Consider the following 11,692-nt stretch of genomic DNA (forward strand, 5'->3'; position numbering starts at 1 on the left):
GTGCACCACATTATATAAACATGAAGCTACAAGGCATTTAGGAGTTTGTTATCCTTCTTTCAAATCAAAATCGTTCTATAGAGCTGAGTCATAAGAGTTTGAGCCAGGACTTATATTTGCTAATGATACAGAGATGCTTGCAATTGGAAAGATTACAGCTAGCCAAAGGGCTAATACAATAGCATGTAAGGGCACTAGTAGAGAGAGAGAGAGAGAGAGAGAGAGAGAGAGAGAGAGAGAGAGAGAGAGAGAGAGAGTTCTTGACGACGTGGCCTAGTTTGAGGCCCTATTAGATCGTGCATATCATATGTGCAAATTTCCTACTTAAGACCCTAAGATGAGAATATCTAACACACCCTCCGAATAGGTGGCCATGAGAGTATCAGGGGTAAGAGTATAAGTTTCAACAGGTAACAAAAGCAAGGTGAAGAAGGGTAAGAGGTACCTAGTTAGTGAAGATTATTAGTATTTACAATTCAAGTAGAGAAATATAGGCATTCTCAGTTACCTTCAAGAGTAAGGTATGTACAATTGGCCACACCCATCCCAGTCATGCCAAATGGAAGATAATAGATATAGTTTAAGGGAGGGATAGGATAGCAGGATCTATCTGGGTTAGAGTAACCCAAAATGGTAGATGAATTGTTAGCGTTAGCTGATATTTCTGAAGGATATTGCAAACATGGTAATAGTTCTCCTTGTGAGACACTCAGGTGGTGCACTCTAAAATAGTACAATCAGATATGAATAATAGAATATTCAGAAATTTCAGAAGATAAGCACTAGAATCCTAAAAGGGATAAATATTTATCTTAGTATGATTCCCGCCCCTAGTAAAAAGAGAATGTTAGGCACCCGAAGAGCCAGTGATATAGAGAAAGGGGATCTAAAAGCGAAAGAATGTTTTGTTGAAGTTTTTAGAATAAAGTGATAGACAGAAATATTAGATGAATAATAAGAAGAGAGTAAATGAAGCATTATAAGTAAGATGTAATAAATGTGTGATAACGGTAAATCAAAATATGACAGGATGACAGAATCTATAGTCAAGTGACGGAAAAGACAAGAGGAAACAGCCTTGAGACATTAAAAGAGTATAAGCTATAAAGTTATATCCTCATTTTGAGAATTGAGTTGGTGACTCCAATGTGATTACCAGAAGGCTAAGTTAGACCCCCGGGAGTAATAGAAATTAGTATGGGCTAGTAAAGATAAAACCGAACGTGAATTAGGGACTGGAGGATTTGATAATAGTCGACATCATGATAATTTCAGAGATCATGTTCTGGTAATAATAGAATGGACAACAGAAGAATAACCTTTAAAGGTCATTCAGGACGACGCTTCCCTAAAGCAAGCACTGTGAGCGGAGTTAAGCTTAAGGGACTAAGTGTGCCAGTTACACTAGGTGTCACCCACGTACGTAAGAAATTCAGTTATCCCTGGTACAGAAGGATTACTACAAGGCGAGTAAGGGTCATTGAAGATATGAAAAGATGCCGAAGATGGAGAGGTAAAACATATATAGGTAAATATTCATAGCATTAAATGTTAGTACTCCCCTAAAGGGGGAAGATGATGTGATATTCTATTAAGTCGGATTTAAGTGGTTCAGGTAACTATAGAATGGTAATGGAAGAATGCAGTAAAAAGGCAAAAAGGATGAGATTGCATTTATTCAGATCCTACAAATATGTTATGACTCCAGAACATTATGCAAGCATGACACTGGGGAGAGGCAGTAAGGGTTCCCGTCCAAGATGTTATGGACAAATAAGCGTGAATGGACACTTGATACATAAGGAGCCAGTGCAAGAGTTAAGTTAAGACAAAGGACATAACCTAAGAGAGATTACGTGGAATATAGATATGAGAATGGACCAATAAGTAGTTAGTAGTTGATTCAGGAAGAGCCTACTTATGGCTAGAATAGAGGTCACAGATAAATCAGCAGATCGTGCAAGATAAACGTAGTGAACATGGCATAGGGAATTCAGTCTAGTAGATATAGGATCGTAGAGAAATATTTAGAGAGGAGTTAGGGTAGTTAAAGGTATCGTATAAGTGTTACGGAAATAAAAGAGAGTGCCACTAGGAGACAATAAAAATTTCAGTTCAGAAGTAACCCTACGAGCACAAGGGCACGGATGTAAGTAACTAAGGATAATTATAGGCGAGTAAGAACATCAAAAATTCCGTCGAGTATACAATGTAATAAGCTCGCATCTTTATAAGAATCATAGGGTCTCCCCTAAGTACTACAATGAAAGACTAGCTGAGGAAATAAGGGAGAAGGCTTCAACCTAAGAATAGTAACCTAAAGAAGAAGTTATATTGTAACAACAGTCTCACTACAACATTGTATGCACTACATAAGAAAGCGGCACCTATCGTGACTAATGAACGGGAAGTAAAATCAAAAGTAATATTCAAGATCATATGAGTTGCACGAAATTCCAATATGCATGGGCACTAAGATAAGCCAAGTATCCATGAAACAAGTGGAAAAACGACTGGGAAAAGTAATTGCTTACGTTTAAAGACAGCTGAGAAGGCACGAAAGGAATTATTTGATCTATGACCCAGACTTAGTTTGTTATGACCACACTTAAGATTTCAGAGTATTATCCATGCAACATATACGTTGACATTCTTACAGTTATAGGAGACTCCGGTATAAGTTAAAAGAAATAATTGAGTCCACGTCATAGACAAAGGCTTGAATTGTTAGAATATGTTAACATGGATGTTCCATAGTGTCCACGAAATGCTAAAGTAATAACTAATACCCTGATCCGCAGATTGGAAGACAACTTAAGACTACCTAAAGGCCGAGAGAGTAGAGGAAGCTCGAGAGTTATAATAGCTAAGTAAATCAGGAGTCAAATTATTAGACCCAGATAATTATAGAAATCGTGACTTAGAACATTGCAGAATCACTCTTAATAGCAGAGGCATAAGAGAAATAGTATGGCAGCCATATTCTAAATAAAGCCAGTTAGAAGAGTACTAGCCTTAGAGAAAACAAAAGATGGAGTGGAGATGACAGGCTAAATATGTGCCCCCACTGTTGCGGGACTCCGAGACATTACCAGGGTGAGGGAACATCATTTTTACCATTCGAGTAATGAACACCGTTGTAATCTAGAATACTACAGAAATAAGAACAAATGGTCTGACAAGAGCGACATCATGTGGTCGGTATTTCAAAGATGATCATGGCCTATAAAGTATAACATGGATGAATGACTCTCCAGATCGATCGTTTAATCCAAAAGTGTCTGTTAGGATAAGCAATGCTAAAAATAGAAATGTGCTAGCTTTTATAGAAGTACCATAATTTAAAAGACCAAGAATGTGAGTGAATTAAGATGACAAGTCAAGTATAATTTTTTATGAGACTGGGATACATCAGAAGACTAGAATACGAGGTTGAGAAGTTGAAGACGATCATAAGTCACTCACCTCTCAAGCGGAGCAGAAATATATGTATATCTCTATATAAGGTTCGATAGAAGGTTTGAATATCAATGTTACAAGTACCAAGCTAATAACTAAGTTTAAGAAAAGTAAAGCGAGAACTATGAGAGCCAAGGTGAGGATTGTATTTGGTTCTAAGAGCATTAGAATAAAAAGTATACAATGGACAAGGTCGTAGAATAAGAATTCCTAAAGTACGAACTTATGGAAAGCCATAGACAATGGGGTATTCCTAAATATTTTACCTACAAAATGCATCACGAGATCCGGTAAGAAGGACAAGCTTAGTCAGAGATATATGGGGCCTTACTGAGTCATTCGACGAATAAGCGGAGTAGCTTATGAGCTTAATTGCCTCCAGTGTTAGAGTCGGTCCATTTTCCATGCTACGGAAGTGCATTGGAGACCCTTCTCTAGTTGTCCCAGTAGATGAAGTTCAGATTACAGAGAATCTATCCAACGAGGAGATTCCAGTGGCTATCTTAGATCGACAGATCTTTAGGTTGAGGACCAAAAAGGTACCCTCCGTGAAGGTTTTATGGAGAAGAAAGAATGTGGAAGAGATGATGTGGGAATCGAAGGAAGAAATGAAGTCTAAATACCCCCACCTACTTCAAACTAAAGATATGGCTCGAGATGGGATATTCAAACCAGTACGTCGTGAGTTGAGCTCTTATTTTTTACTTACAGTACTTAGGATTGATGGGCATGGGAGGTCAAGTGTTGTTATTTGTAGACATTGGCCCTGTGTAGCATGTATAGTATGTTTTCTGGCTGCGTGCAGGTTGATTTTAGTCTAGTGTACAGAGGAGACTCTGGCGAAATATTTGCAAGTCTCTAAGGGTTGACATTCAAGGACGAATGTTCCTAAGGGGGGAAGGATGTTATACCCCTTTCTTTCATGTTAGAATATGTCTTAAGTGAATCAAAATGATCCGGAGAGTTTAAGGACCTTTACAAAGATGGGTTAAAACAAGTGTTAAGGAAGTATCGTGAGGGCTGGAAGCCAAACGAATCAAAGATGTTATAACCCATACTTTTGGGGTAAAACTAGGAGCACTTAGTATCCTAAGGACGTCTTTTTTTAAGTTATTTGAATTATATAATAGTCGTATGATAATCCTTGAATTCAAGAAAGTTGTAAAACAAAAGTTGGCAAAGGTCATCGCAAGTTACGTTTATAAATGCATTGAAAATTGGATCAAATGTAGTACAGCTTTTCTCTTAATATAATAAGAATAACGAAGTCATCCACCCATGAAATTGAATTCTAAGAGTCTAGTTTCCAATGCATTAGACCGTTTGTCCATACAACATCGGAGCGAAAAGATATTCGAGTTTCCGTGAGATTGCACAGGCAGCCCCCTTGGGACCCACTTGAGGCAGTGGAAAAGTCCAGCTCGTATTTAAGTCAGTTCTAACTTGTTTTAACTCATTTTTCTCGAACAAAATAGCTATTTTACTTACTATATTGAGAGAGTTGAGTCAATATCAACAAGTAAGCATATCTTCATATCGTCTTTGACTCCCAGTTACTTTCAGTTATTATATTATCAGTTCAATTTCAGCTTTCAGTTATTTTATTACCTTACATACTCAGTACATTATTTCGTACTGACATCCCCTTTGACGGGGATGCTCCATTTCATGCCTGTAGGTTTAGATAGATAGACGGGTAGATCTTCTTAGAAGGTGTTATCCGAGATCAGCCTGATCGATAAGCTCCACATCAATAGAAGTTGTCGGGGCTAGGGTTTAGAGTACACATTGTACATATATAGAGAGATTATATGGGTATGTCAGGGCCCTGTTCCGACCACAGTACAGCCATCAGTAGAGGCTTATAGACATATCCTGACAGTCAGTGCAGTATGTTGGCCTTGTAGGCCTGTATGTATATTCTTTTGATTTGTCAGATGTAGTAGTTATGACAGCCTTGCTGGCCCAGCTTTATACAAATATTTAGTTGGAGTTAATCTCTGCTCAGTTTTTAATTCTGCTTCACAAATTGCCCTGCCTTGTGGCCTTGCCTGTCAAAGCATCATATTGTATATTCAGAGTCCCTCAGTCTCAAGTTGGTACGCTCGGTCCAGTAAGGCACCGGATGCCGGTCTAGCCTCCCCAGGTTTGGGGCATGACAATAATGGGTATAAATCCTGAAGTTCCCCCAATATAGTCAGTTGTAGAAATAACAAATGCGACCATGGATTCGCAATTGCGAGCCTCGCAAATGCGAGTATTGGCTCACAAAAGAGAACGGTCTCCCTTAGCTTCAGTCAACGCAACTACGACCAGGAAGCTCGAAAATACGACCAAGTATTGCAAATACGAACTGCCCTTCGTAGTTGCGAACATCGAAATTGCGATACCAGTGTCACGACCCAACTGGAGGGTCATGACTAGCACCCGGGCCATACTTGCCGAGCACCAACGTACATTTTATCTAACCTTCCTTATTATCTTTAAGGGCCGACAAGATCAATATAAATGGTAGACATGGATCATGAACATCCAACAATGAAAGATAATGTCATGAACATACATAACATGGGACGACAAGACTGTCAAGAAACTATATATAAGGTACGAGCTACCATGAGTCGACACCTGTCTATGAGCCTCTAAAAGAACATAAGTGCTACAACATTGCCGGAACAGGGCCCCGACATACCCATAATGTCTATAACAAAAATGCATACCAAGACCACGGCAAGTCCGGAGAAAAGATCTTGCCAATAACGCTGAACCGGATAGCCTACTGTGATGGGGGAGCTGCGTCTACCCGTCTATCAGGACCTGCAGCACGACATGCAGCGTCCACAAATAAAAAGGACATCAGTACGAATAAAGTACTGAGTATGTAAGGCAGAATAGCATAAGTAAGAACAATAATGTAAACAGTGATAGGGAATATACAACCTGTGACATCTGGGTACCTCTGAGGGCTACTGACATGAAATACATGATACATACATATATATATACATAAACGTTTAAAACATATGCCTTTGTGGGCATCATCATCATCATATCGTACCCGGCCATAATAGGCTCGGTAAAACGTACCCGGCCATCATAGGGCTCGGTAGAATCGTACCCGGCCACGTGGAGCTCGGTAAAACCCAACTGATCAGTGGTTGCACAATAGGTGCCATACCCGGCCGACTATAGCGCGGCTCGGTAGAGTAAAATAGATACATATATATGATGCATGCTGGACTCGTTGGAATCATATTTTGAACCTTTCGGAGTGACGTAAGGTCGGTATCCTTCGTACACGTTATTAGGATTAACTCTTCATCAAGAATCTTATAAGAATCAGGAACTACCAACAACATTGATAATATAAGAATAAGAGAAGTAACATCAATATCAATCGTTTCATAAGAAGGGCAGCAATGTAAGTACTGCTAGCTTCTAAGAGTAGAGTATCTTTGGGAGCTCGTTCATTACATTATGTACAATTGGAGTCATGCAAAAGAATGAAGGGGATAGCCTCACATACCTTGTATATACTGCCCAACCTCAAGCTATGCAAATGTCACGACTCCTTAGTCTACAATAAAAGAAATGACACTATCATTATCGTTTAAGCGTCGTAACTATTATGTATCGACCGCAACCTATTTTACGATGAAACGGACAGCACCTCCCCTATTTATATGACTTCACACAAGTCAATACAATCACCAAACAGCCCAAACAACATCATTAATAATCATATTGAGCCTCCAAAACAGTCCACCAACTAACAACATTACTACCAAGCCTTTCGATATATATTTCACAAGTTCTAGCATCAACGACTTAGCCACAACTTGGATAATCTTAAATATATATAGAGTAAGAGGTTCATTACCTTTAAACAGAAAGAACAACTCCAATTTGACCTTAATTTTCCTCGAAATATCCCTTCAATTCTGCCACAAGAACAAGGAAGCGAAACTAGCAATTAATTCGGGTTTTTCGGCACTAGAATTACTTTAGAAGACTTGAAATCACCTAGGGTTGATATTAAAAACTTGAAGGTGTATTTACAGAACATAAAGCACTTAAAACAACCTCCCACACGAGCTGGAACAACACAAAAATCAGCAACAACAAGAAAAACAAGAAACTTACTAGCACCACGGGATTCCCGACATTTGATTTGTGTTGTTTGCCCTTTGTTTGGGTCTTGGATCATGAGAGAACCTTGAGAGAATGTTTTTAGGGTTATAAGGTCTGAATATACTGAAAAATAATGACTTAAAACGGGGTTGAGTTATCTTATATATGTCCAAATGTCTTAAACCGCCTTTGTGGGCCCCATAGAGAGCAGCTTGGCGCACTCTCGCAAAAACGCGAATATCTCTCTATTCCGAGATCGTATCGACGAACGGTTTAATGCGTTGGAAACTAGACTCATAGATCTTCAATTTGATAGGTAGATCACCCCATAATTCCAAGCACATTGGGAGAAAAATACAGTAACATTTGACCTAAAGTTTAAGTAAAATTATAAACCTAAGTTGCGACAACTTTTATCGACTTTTATTTCATAACTCGCTTGACTTCAAGACTTATGATGCGGATATTATATGATTCAAATACATTAAAACAAGACCTCTTGGGACAGTTAATCACCTCTAGTGTTATCCGAAAATACGGGTTACAACATCCTTGATTAGCTTAACTTCAAATACTTGTTAACCACTCTTATACACCCTTGTATCGTTTAAGACCAATAGGATTAACTTATTATCATCTCAAAGATAATCTCTTCTTGGATTTACGTCGACTACCTTACGGCGTGATCTATGATATGCGAATTTGGGTTGTAACATCCTCTCCCCCTTAGGAACATTCGTCCTCGAATGTAAGGGTTTATGGGGTGTCTAACTCATCGTGGATTCCGACGGAGATTTCCGGCTGAGTTTCCCTTATAAAATGGACACTAGCCAAACTTGCAAGCAGTTAAACCCAACCTATGGCCATACAAGACTATACAAAGCATTATGGATATGTACATTATCTGCATATCACCATTTTGTATTAAAAAAAGAGTATTCACAAGCTATTGCTTATCTCATAGAGCCGTTTCACCTTATAATGCGTCCTTCTTTCCCCCGGCATCCTCGTTATCTTCACTCTGGAATAGGTAAGGGTATTTAGACTTCATCTCCTCTTCTGCTTCCCATGTCATTTCTTCTATATTCTTGTTCCTCCATAATACTTTCACGGAAGCTACATCCTTTGTTCTCAGCTTGCGGACTTGTCGATCTAATATAGCCACTGGCACTTCATCATATGATAGATCCTTTGTAACTTGTACATCTTTGATAGGGACGACCCGAGAAGGGTCTCCAATACATTTCCTCAACATAGATACATGGAATACCGGGTGGACAAATTCCAATTCAGATGGCAATTCTAACTCGTAAGCAACCTGTCCAATTCGTCGAAGAATTTTGTACGGCCCAATATACTGCGGACTCAACTTACCCTTCTTCCCAAAACGCATAACACCCTTCATCGGCGAGATCTTCAGGAAAACCCAATCACCAACCTCAAATTCCAGATCACGACGTCGGACGTCGGAATAAGACTTTTGCCTACTTTGTGCCATCCTCAGTCGCTCTTGTATCACTTTCACCTTCTCAATGGCTTGGTGAATCAAATCTGGCCCATATAATTCTGTCTCACCGACTTCGAACCATCCAACTGGTGATCTACATCTCCTCCCGTACAGTGCCTCATACGGGGCCATTTTAATACTGGAATGATAGCTATTATTGTAGGCAAATTCTATAAGTGCCAGATGGTCATCCCAATTCCCCTTGAAATCTAGAACACATGCTCGTAGCATATCTTCAAGCATCTGGATGGTACGTTCAGCCTGTCCGTCAGTCTGCGGATGGAATGCAGTGCTGAGATTTACTTGTGTGCCTAAACCCTTCTGAAAAGACCTCCAAAAGTTAGCCGTAAATTGAGCTCCTCGGTCTGATATAATAGATACCGGCACACCATGAAGCCTAACAATCTCCTTGATATACAACTTCGCATAATCTTCAGCCGTGTAAGTTGTCTAGCTCATCGTATCTCAGCTGGTAAGTAGTGATGAAGAAAGGCCTCAGAAAATTCCTTCTACACGGCTGGAGGAGCGTTCGGACCCCTAGATCTCTCCCAACTATCATACCAGAAAACCGCTAAATCCCGTAACCGATAAGAAGCCAACTCTACTGCCTCCGTATCACTAGCATGCATAACCCGCAATGTACGATGAACCTGATCAATAAATGTTTGCGGGTCCTCCTTGGGGTTTGATCCGGTAAACACTGGAGGGTCTAGATTAATAAAATCACGAACTCCTGCACTAACCGGTTTATCAGCAGCACCGGTATTCTGCCTCTGAGCCTGAGCAGCTACTAAGCTACTCAACAACTACACTGCACTGCGCATATCGTGGTCTGTAGTGCCAGACGGAGGAACTGGATGAACTGGGTGCCTCCTAATATCCTCTGGAGGAGACAGAGAGGTATGAGACGGCATCTCACTCTGAGCCTCACTTTGGCTTGCTCTGGCTGGAGGGACCTGAATGTTACCCTCGCCCACAGCTGTATCAAGCCGTTTACTAATCGCTTGCTTCCTAGTCGAAGGCATCGCTGAAAGAAAACAATGTGAATATTAGATATGAACACTTACGACTCAACTCTACGCACGATCTAGATTTAGGAAGAAGGTAACAACCCTAGATGTCACGTAGCCTCCTGATTATAAATGTGGCGTGCTACACATCCATAATCAAAACTCTACTAGACACGGCTCATAGACAACCCCTAGGACAGACTTGCTCTGATACCAAGTTTGTCACGACCCAACTGGAGGGTCATGACTAGCACCCGGGCCATACTTGCCGAGCACCAACGTACATTTTATCTAACCTTCCTTATTATCTTTAAGGGCCGACAAGATCAATATAAATGGTAGACATGGATCATGAACATCCAACAATGAAAGATAATGTCATGAACATACATAACATGGGACGACAAGACTGTCAAGAAACTATATATAAGGTACGAGCTACCATGAGTCGACACCTGTCTATGAGCCTCTAAAAGAACATAAGTGCTACAACATTGCCGGAACAGGGCCCCGACATACCCATAATGTCTATAACAAAAATGCATACCAAGACCACGGCAAGTCCGGAGAAAGGATCTTGCCAATAACGCTGAACCGGATAGCCTACTGTGATGGGGGAGCTGCGTCTACCCGTCTATCAGGACCTGCAGCACGACATGCAGCGTCCACAAATAAAAAGGACGTCAGTACGAATAAAGTACTGAGTATGTAAGGCAGAATAGCATAAGTAAGAACAATAATGTAAACAGTGATAGGGAATATACAACCTGTGACATCTGGGTACCTCTGAGGGCTACTGACATGAAATACATGATACATACATATATATATATACATAAACGTTTAAAACATATGCCTTTGTGGGCATCATCATCATCATATCGTACCCGGCCATAATAGGCTCGGTAAAACGTACCCGGCCATCATAGGGCTCGGTAGAATCGTACCCGGCCACGTGGAGCTCGGTAAAACCCAACTGATCAGTGGTTGCACAATAGGTGCCATACCCGGCCGACTATAGCGCGGCTCGGTAGAGTAAAATAGATACATATATATGATGCATGCTGGACTCGTTGGAATCATATTTTGAACCTTTCGGAGTGACGTAAGGTCGGTATCCTTCGTACACGTTATTAGGATTAACTCTTCATCAAGAATCTTATAAGAATCAGGAACTACCAACAACATTGATAATATAAGAATAAGAGAAGTAACATCAATATCAATCGTTTCATAAGAAGGGCAGCAATGTAAGTACTGCTAGCTTCTAAGAGTAGAGTATCTTTGGGAGCTCGTTCATTACATTATGTACAATTGGAGTCGTGCAAAAGAATGAAGGGGATAGCCTCACATACCTTGTATATACTGCCCAACCTCAAGCTATGCAAATGTCACGACTCCTTAGTCTACAATAAAAGAAATGACACTATCATTATCGTTTAAGCGTCGTAACTATTATGTATCGACCGCAACCTATTTTACGATGAAACGGACAGCACCTCCCCTATTTATATGACTTCACACAAGTCAATACAATCACCAAACAGCCCAAACAACATCATTAATAATCATATTGAGCCTCCAA

The sequence above is a fragment of the Nicotiana tomentosiformis genome, chromosome 2, assembly GCF_000390325.3.
Source record: "Nicotiana tomentosiformis chromosome 2, ASM39032v3, whole genome shotgun sequence".
In the NCBI taxonomy this organism is placed as follows: domain Eukaryota; kingdom Viridiplantae; phylum Streptophyta; class Magnoliopsida; order Solanales; family Solanaceae; genus Nicotiana; species Nicotiana tomentosiformis.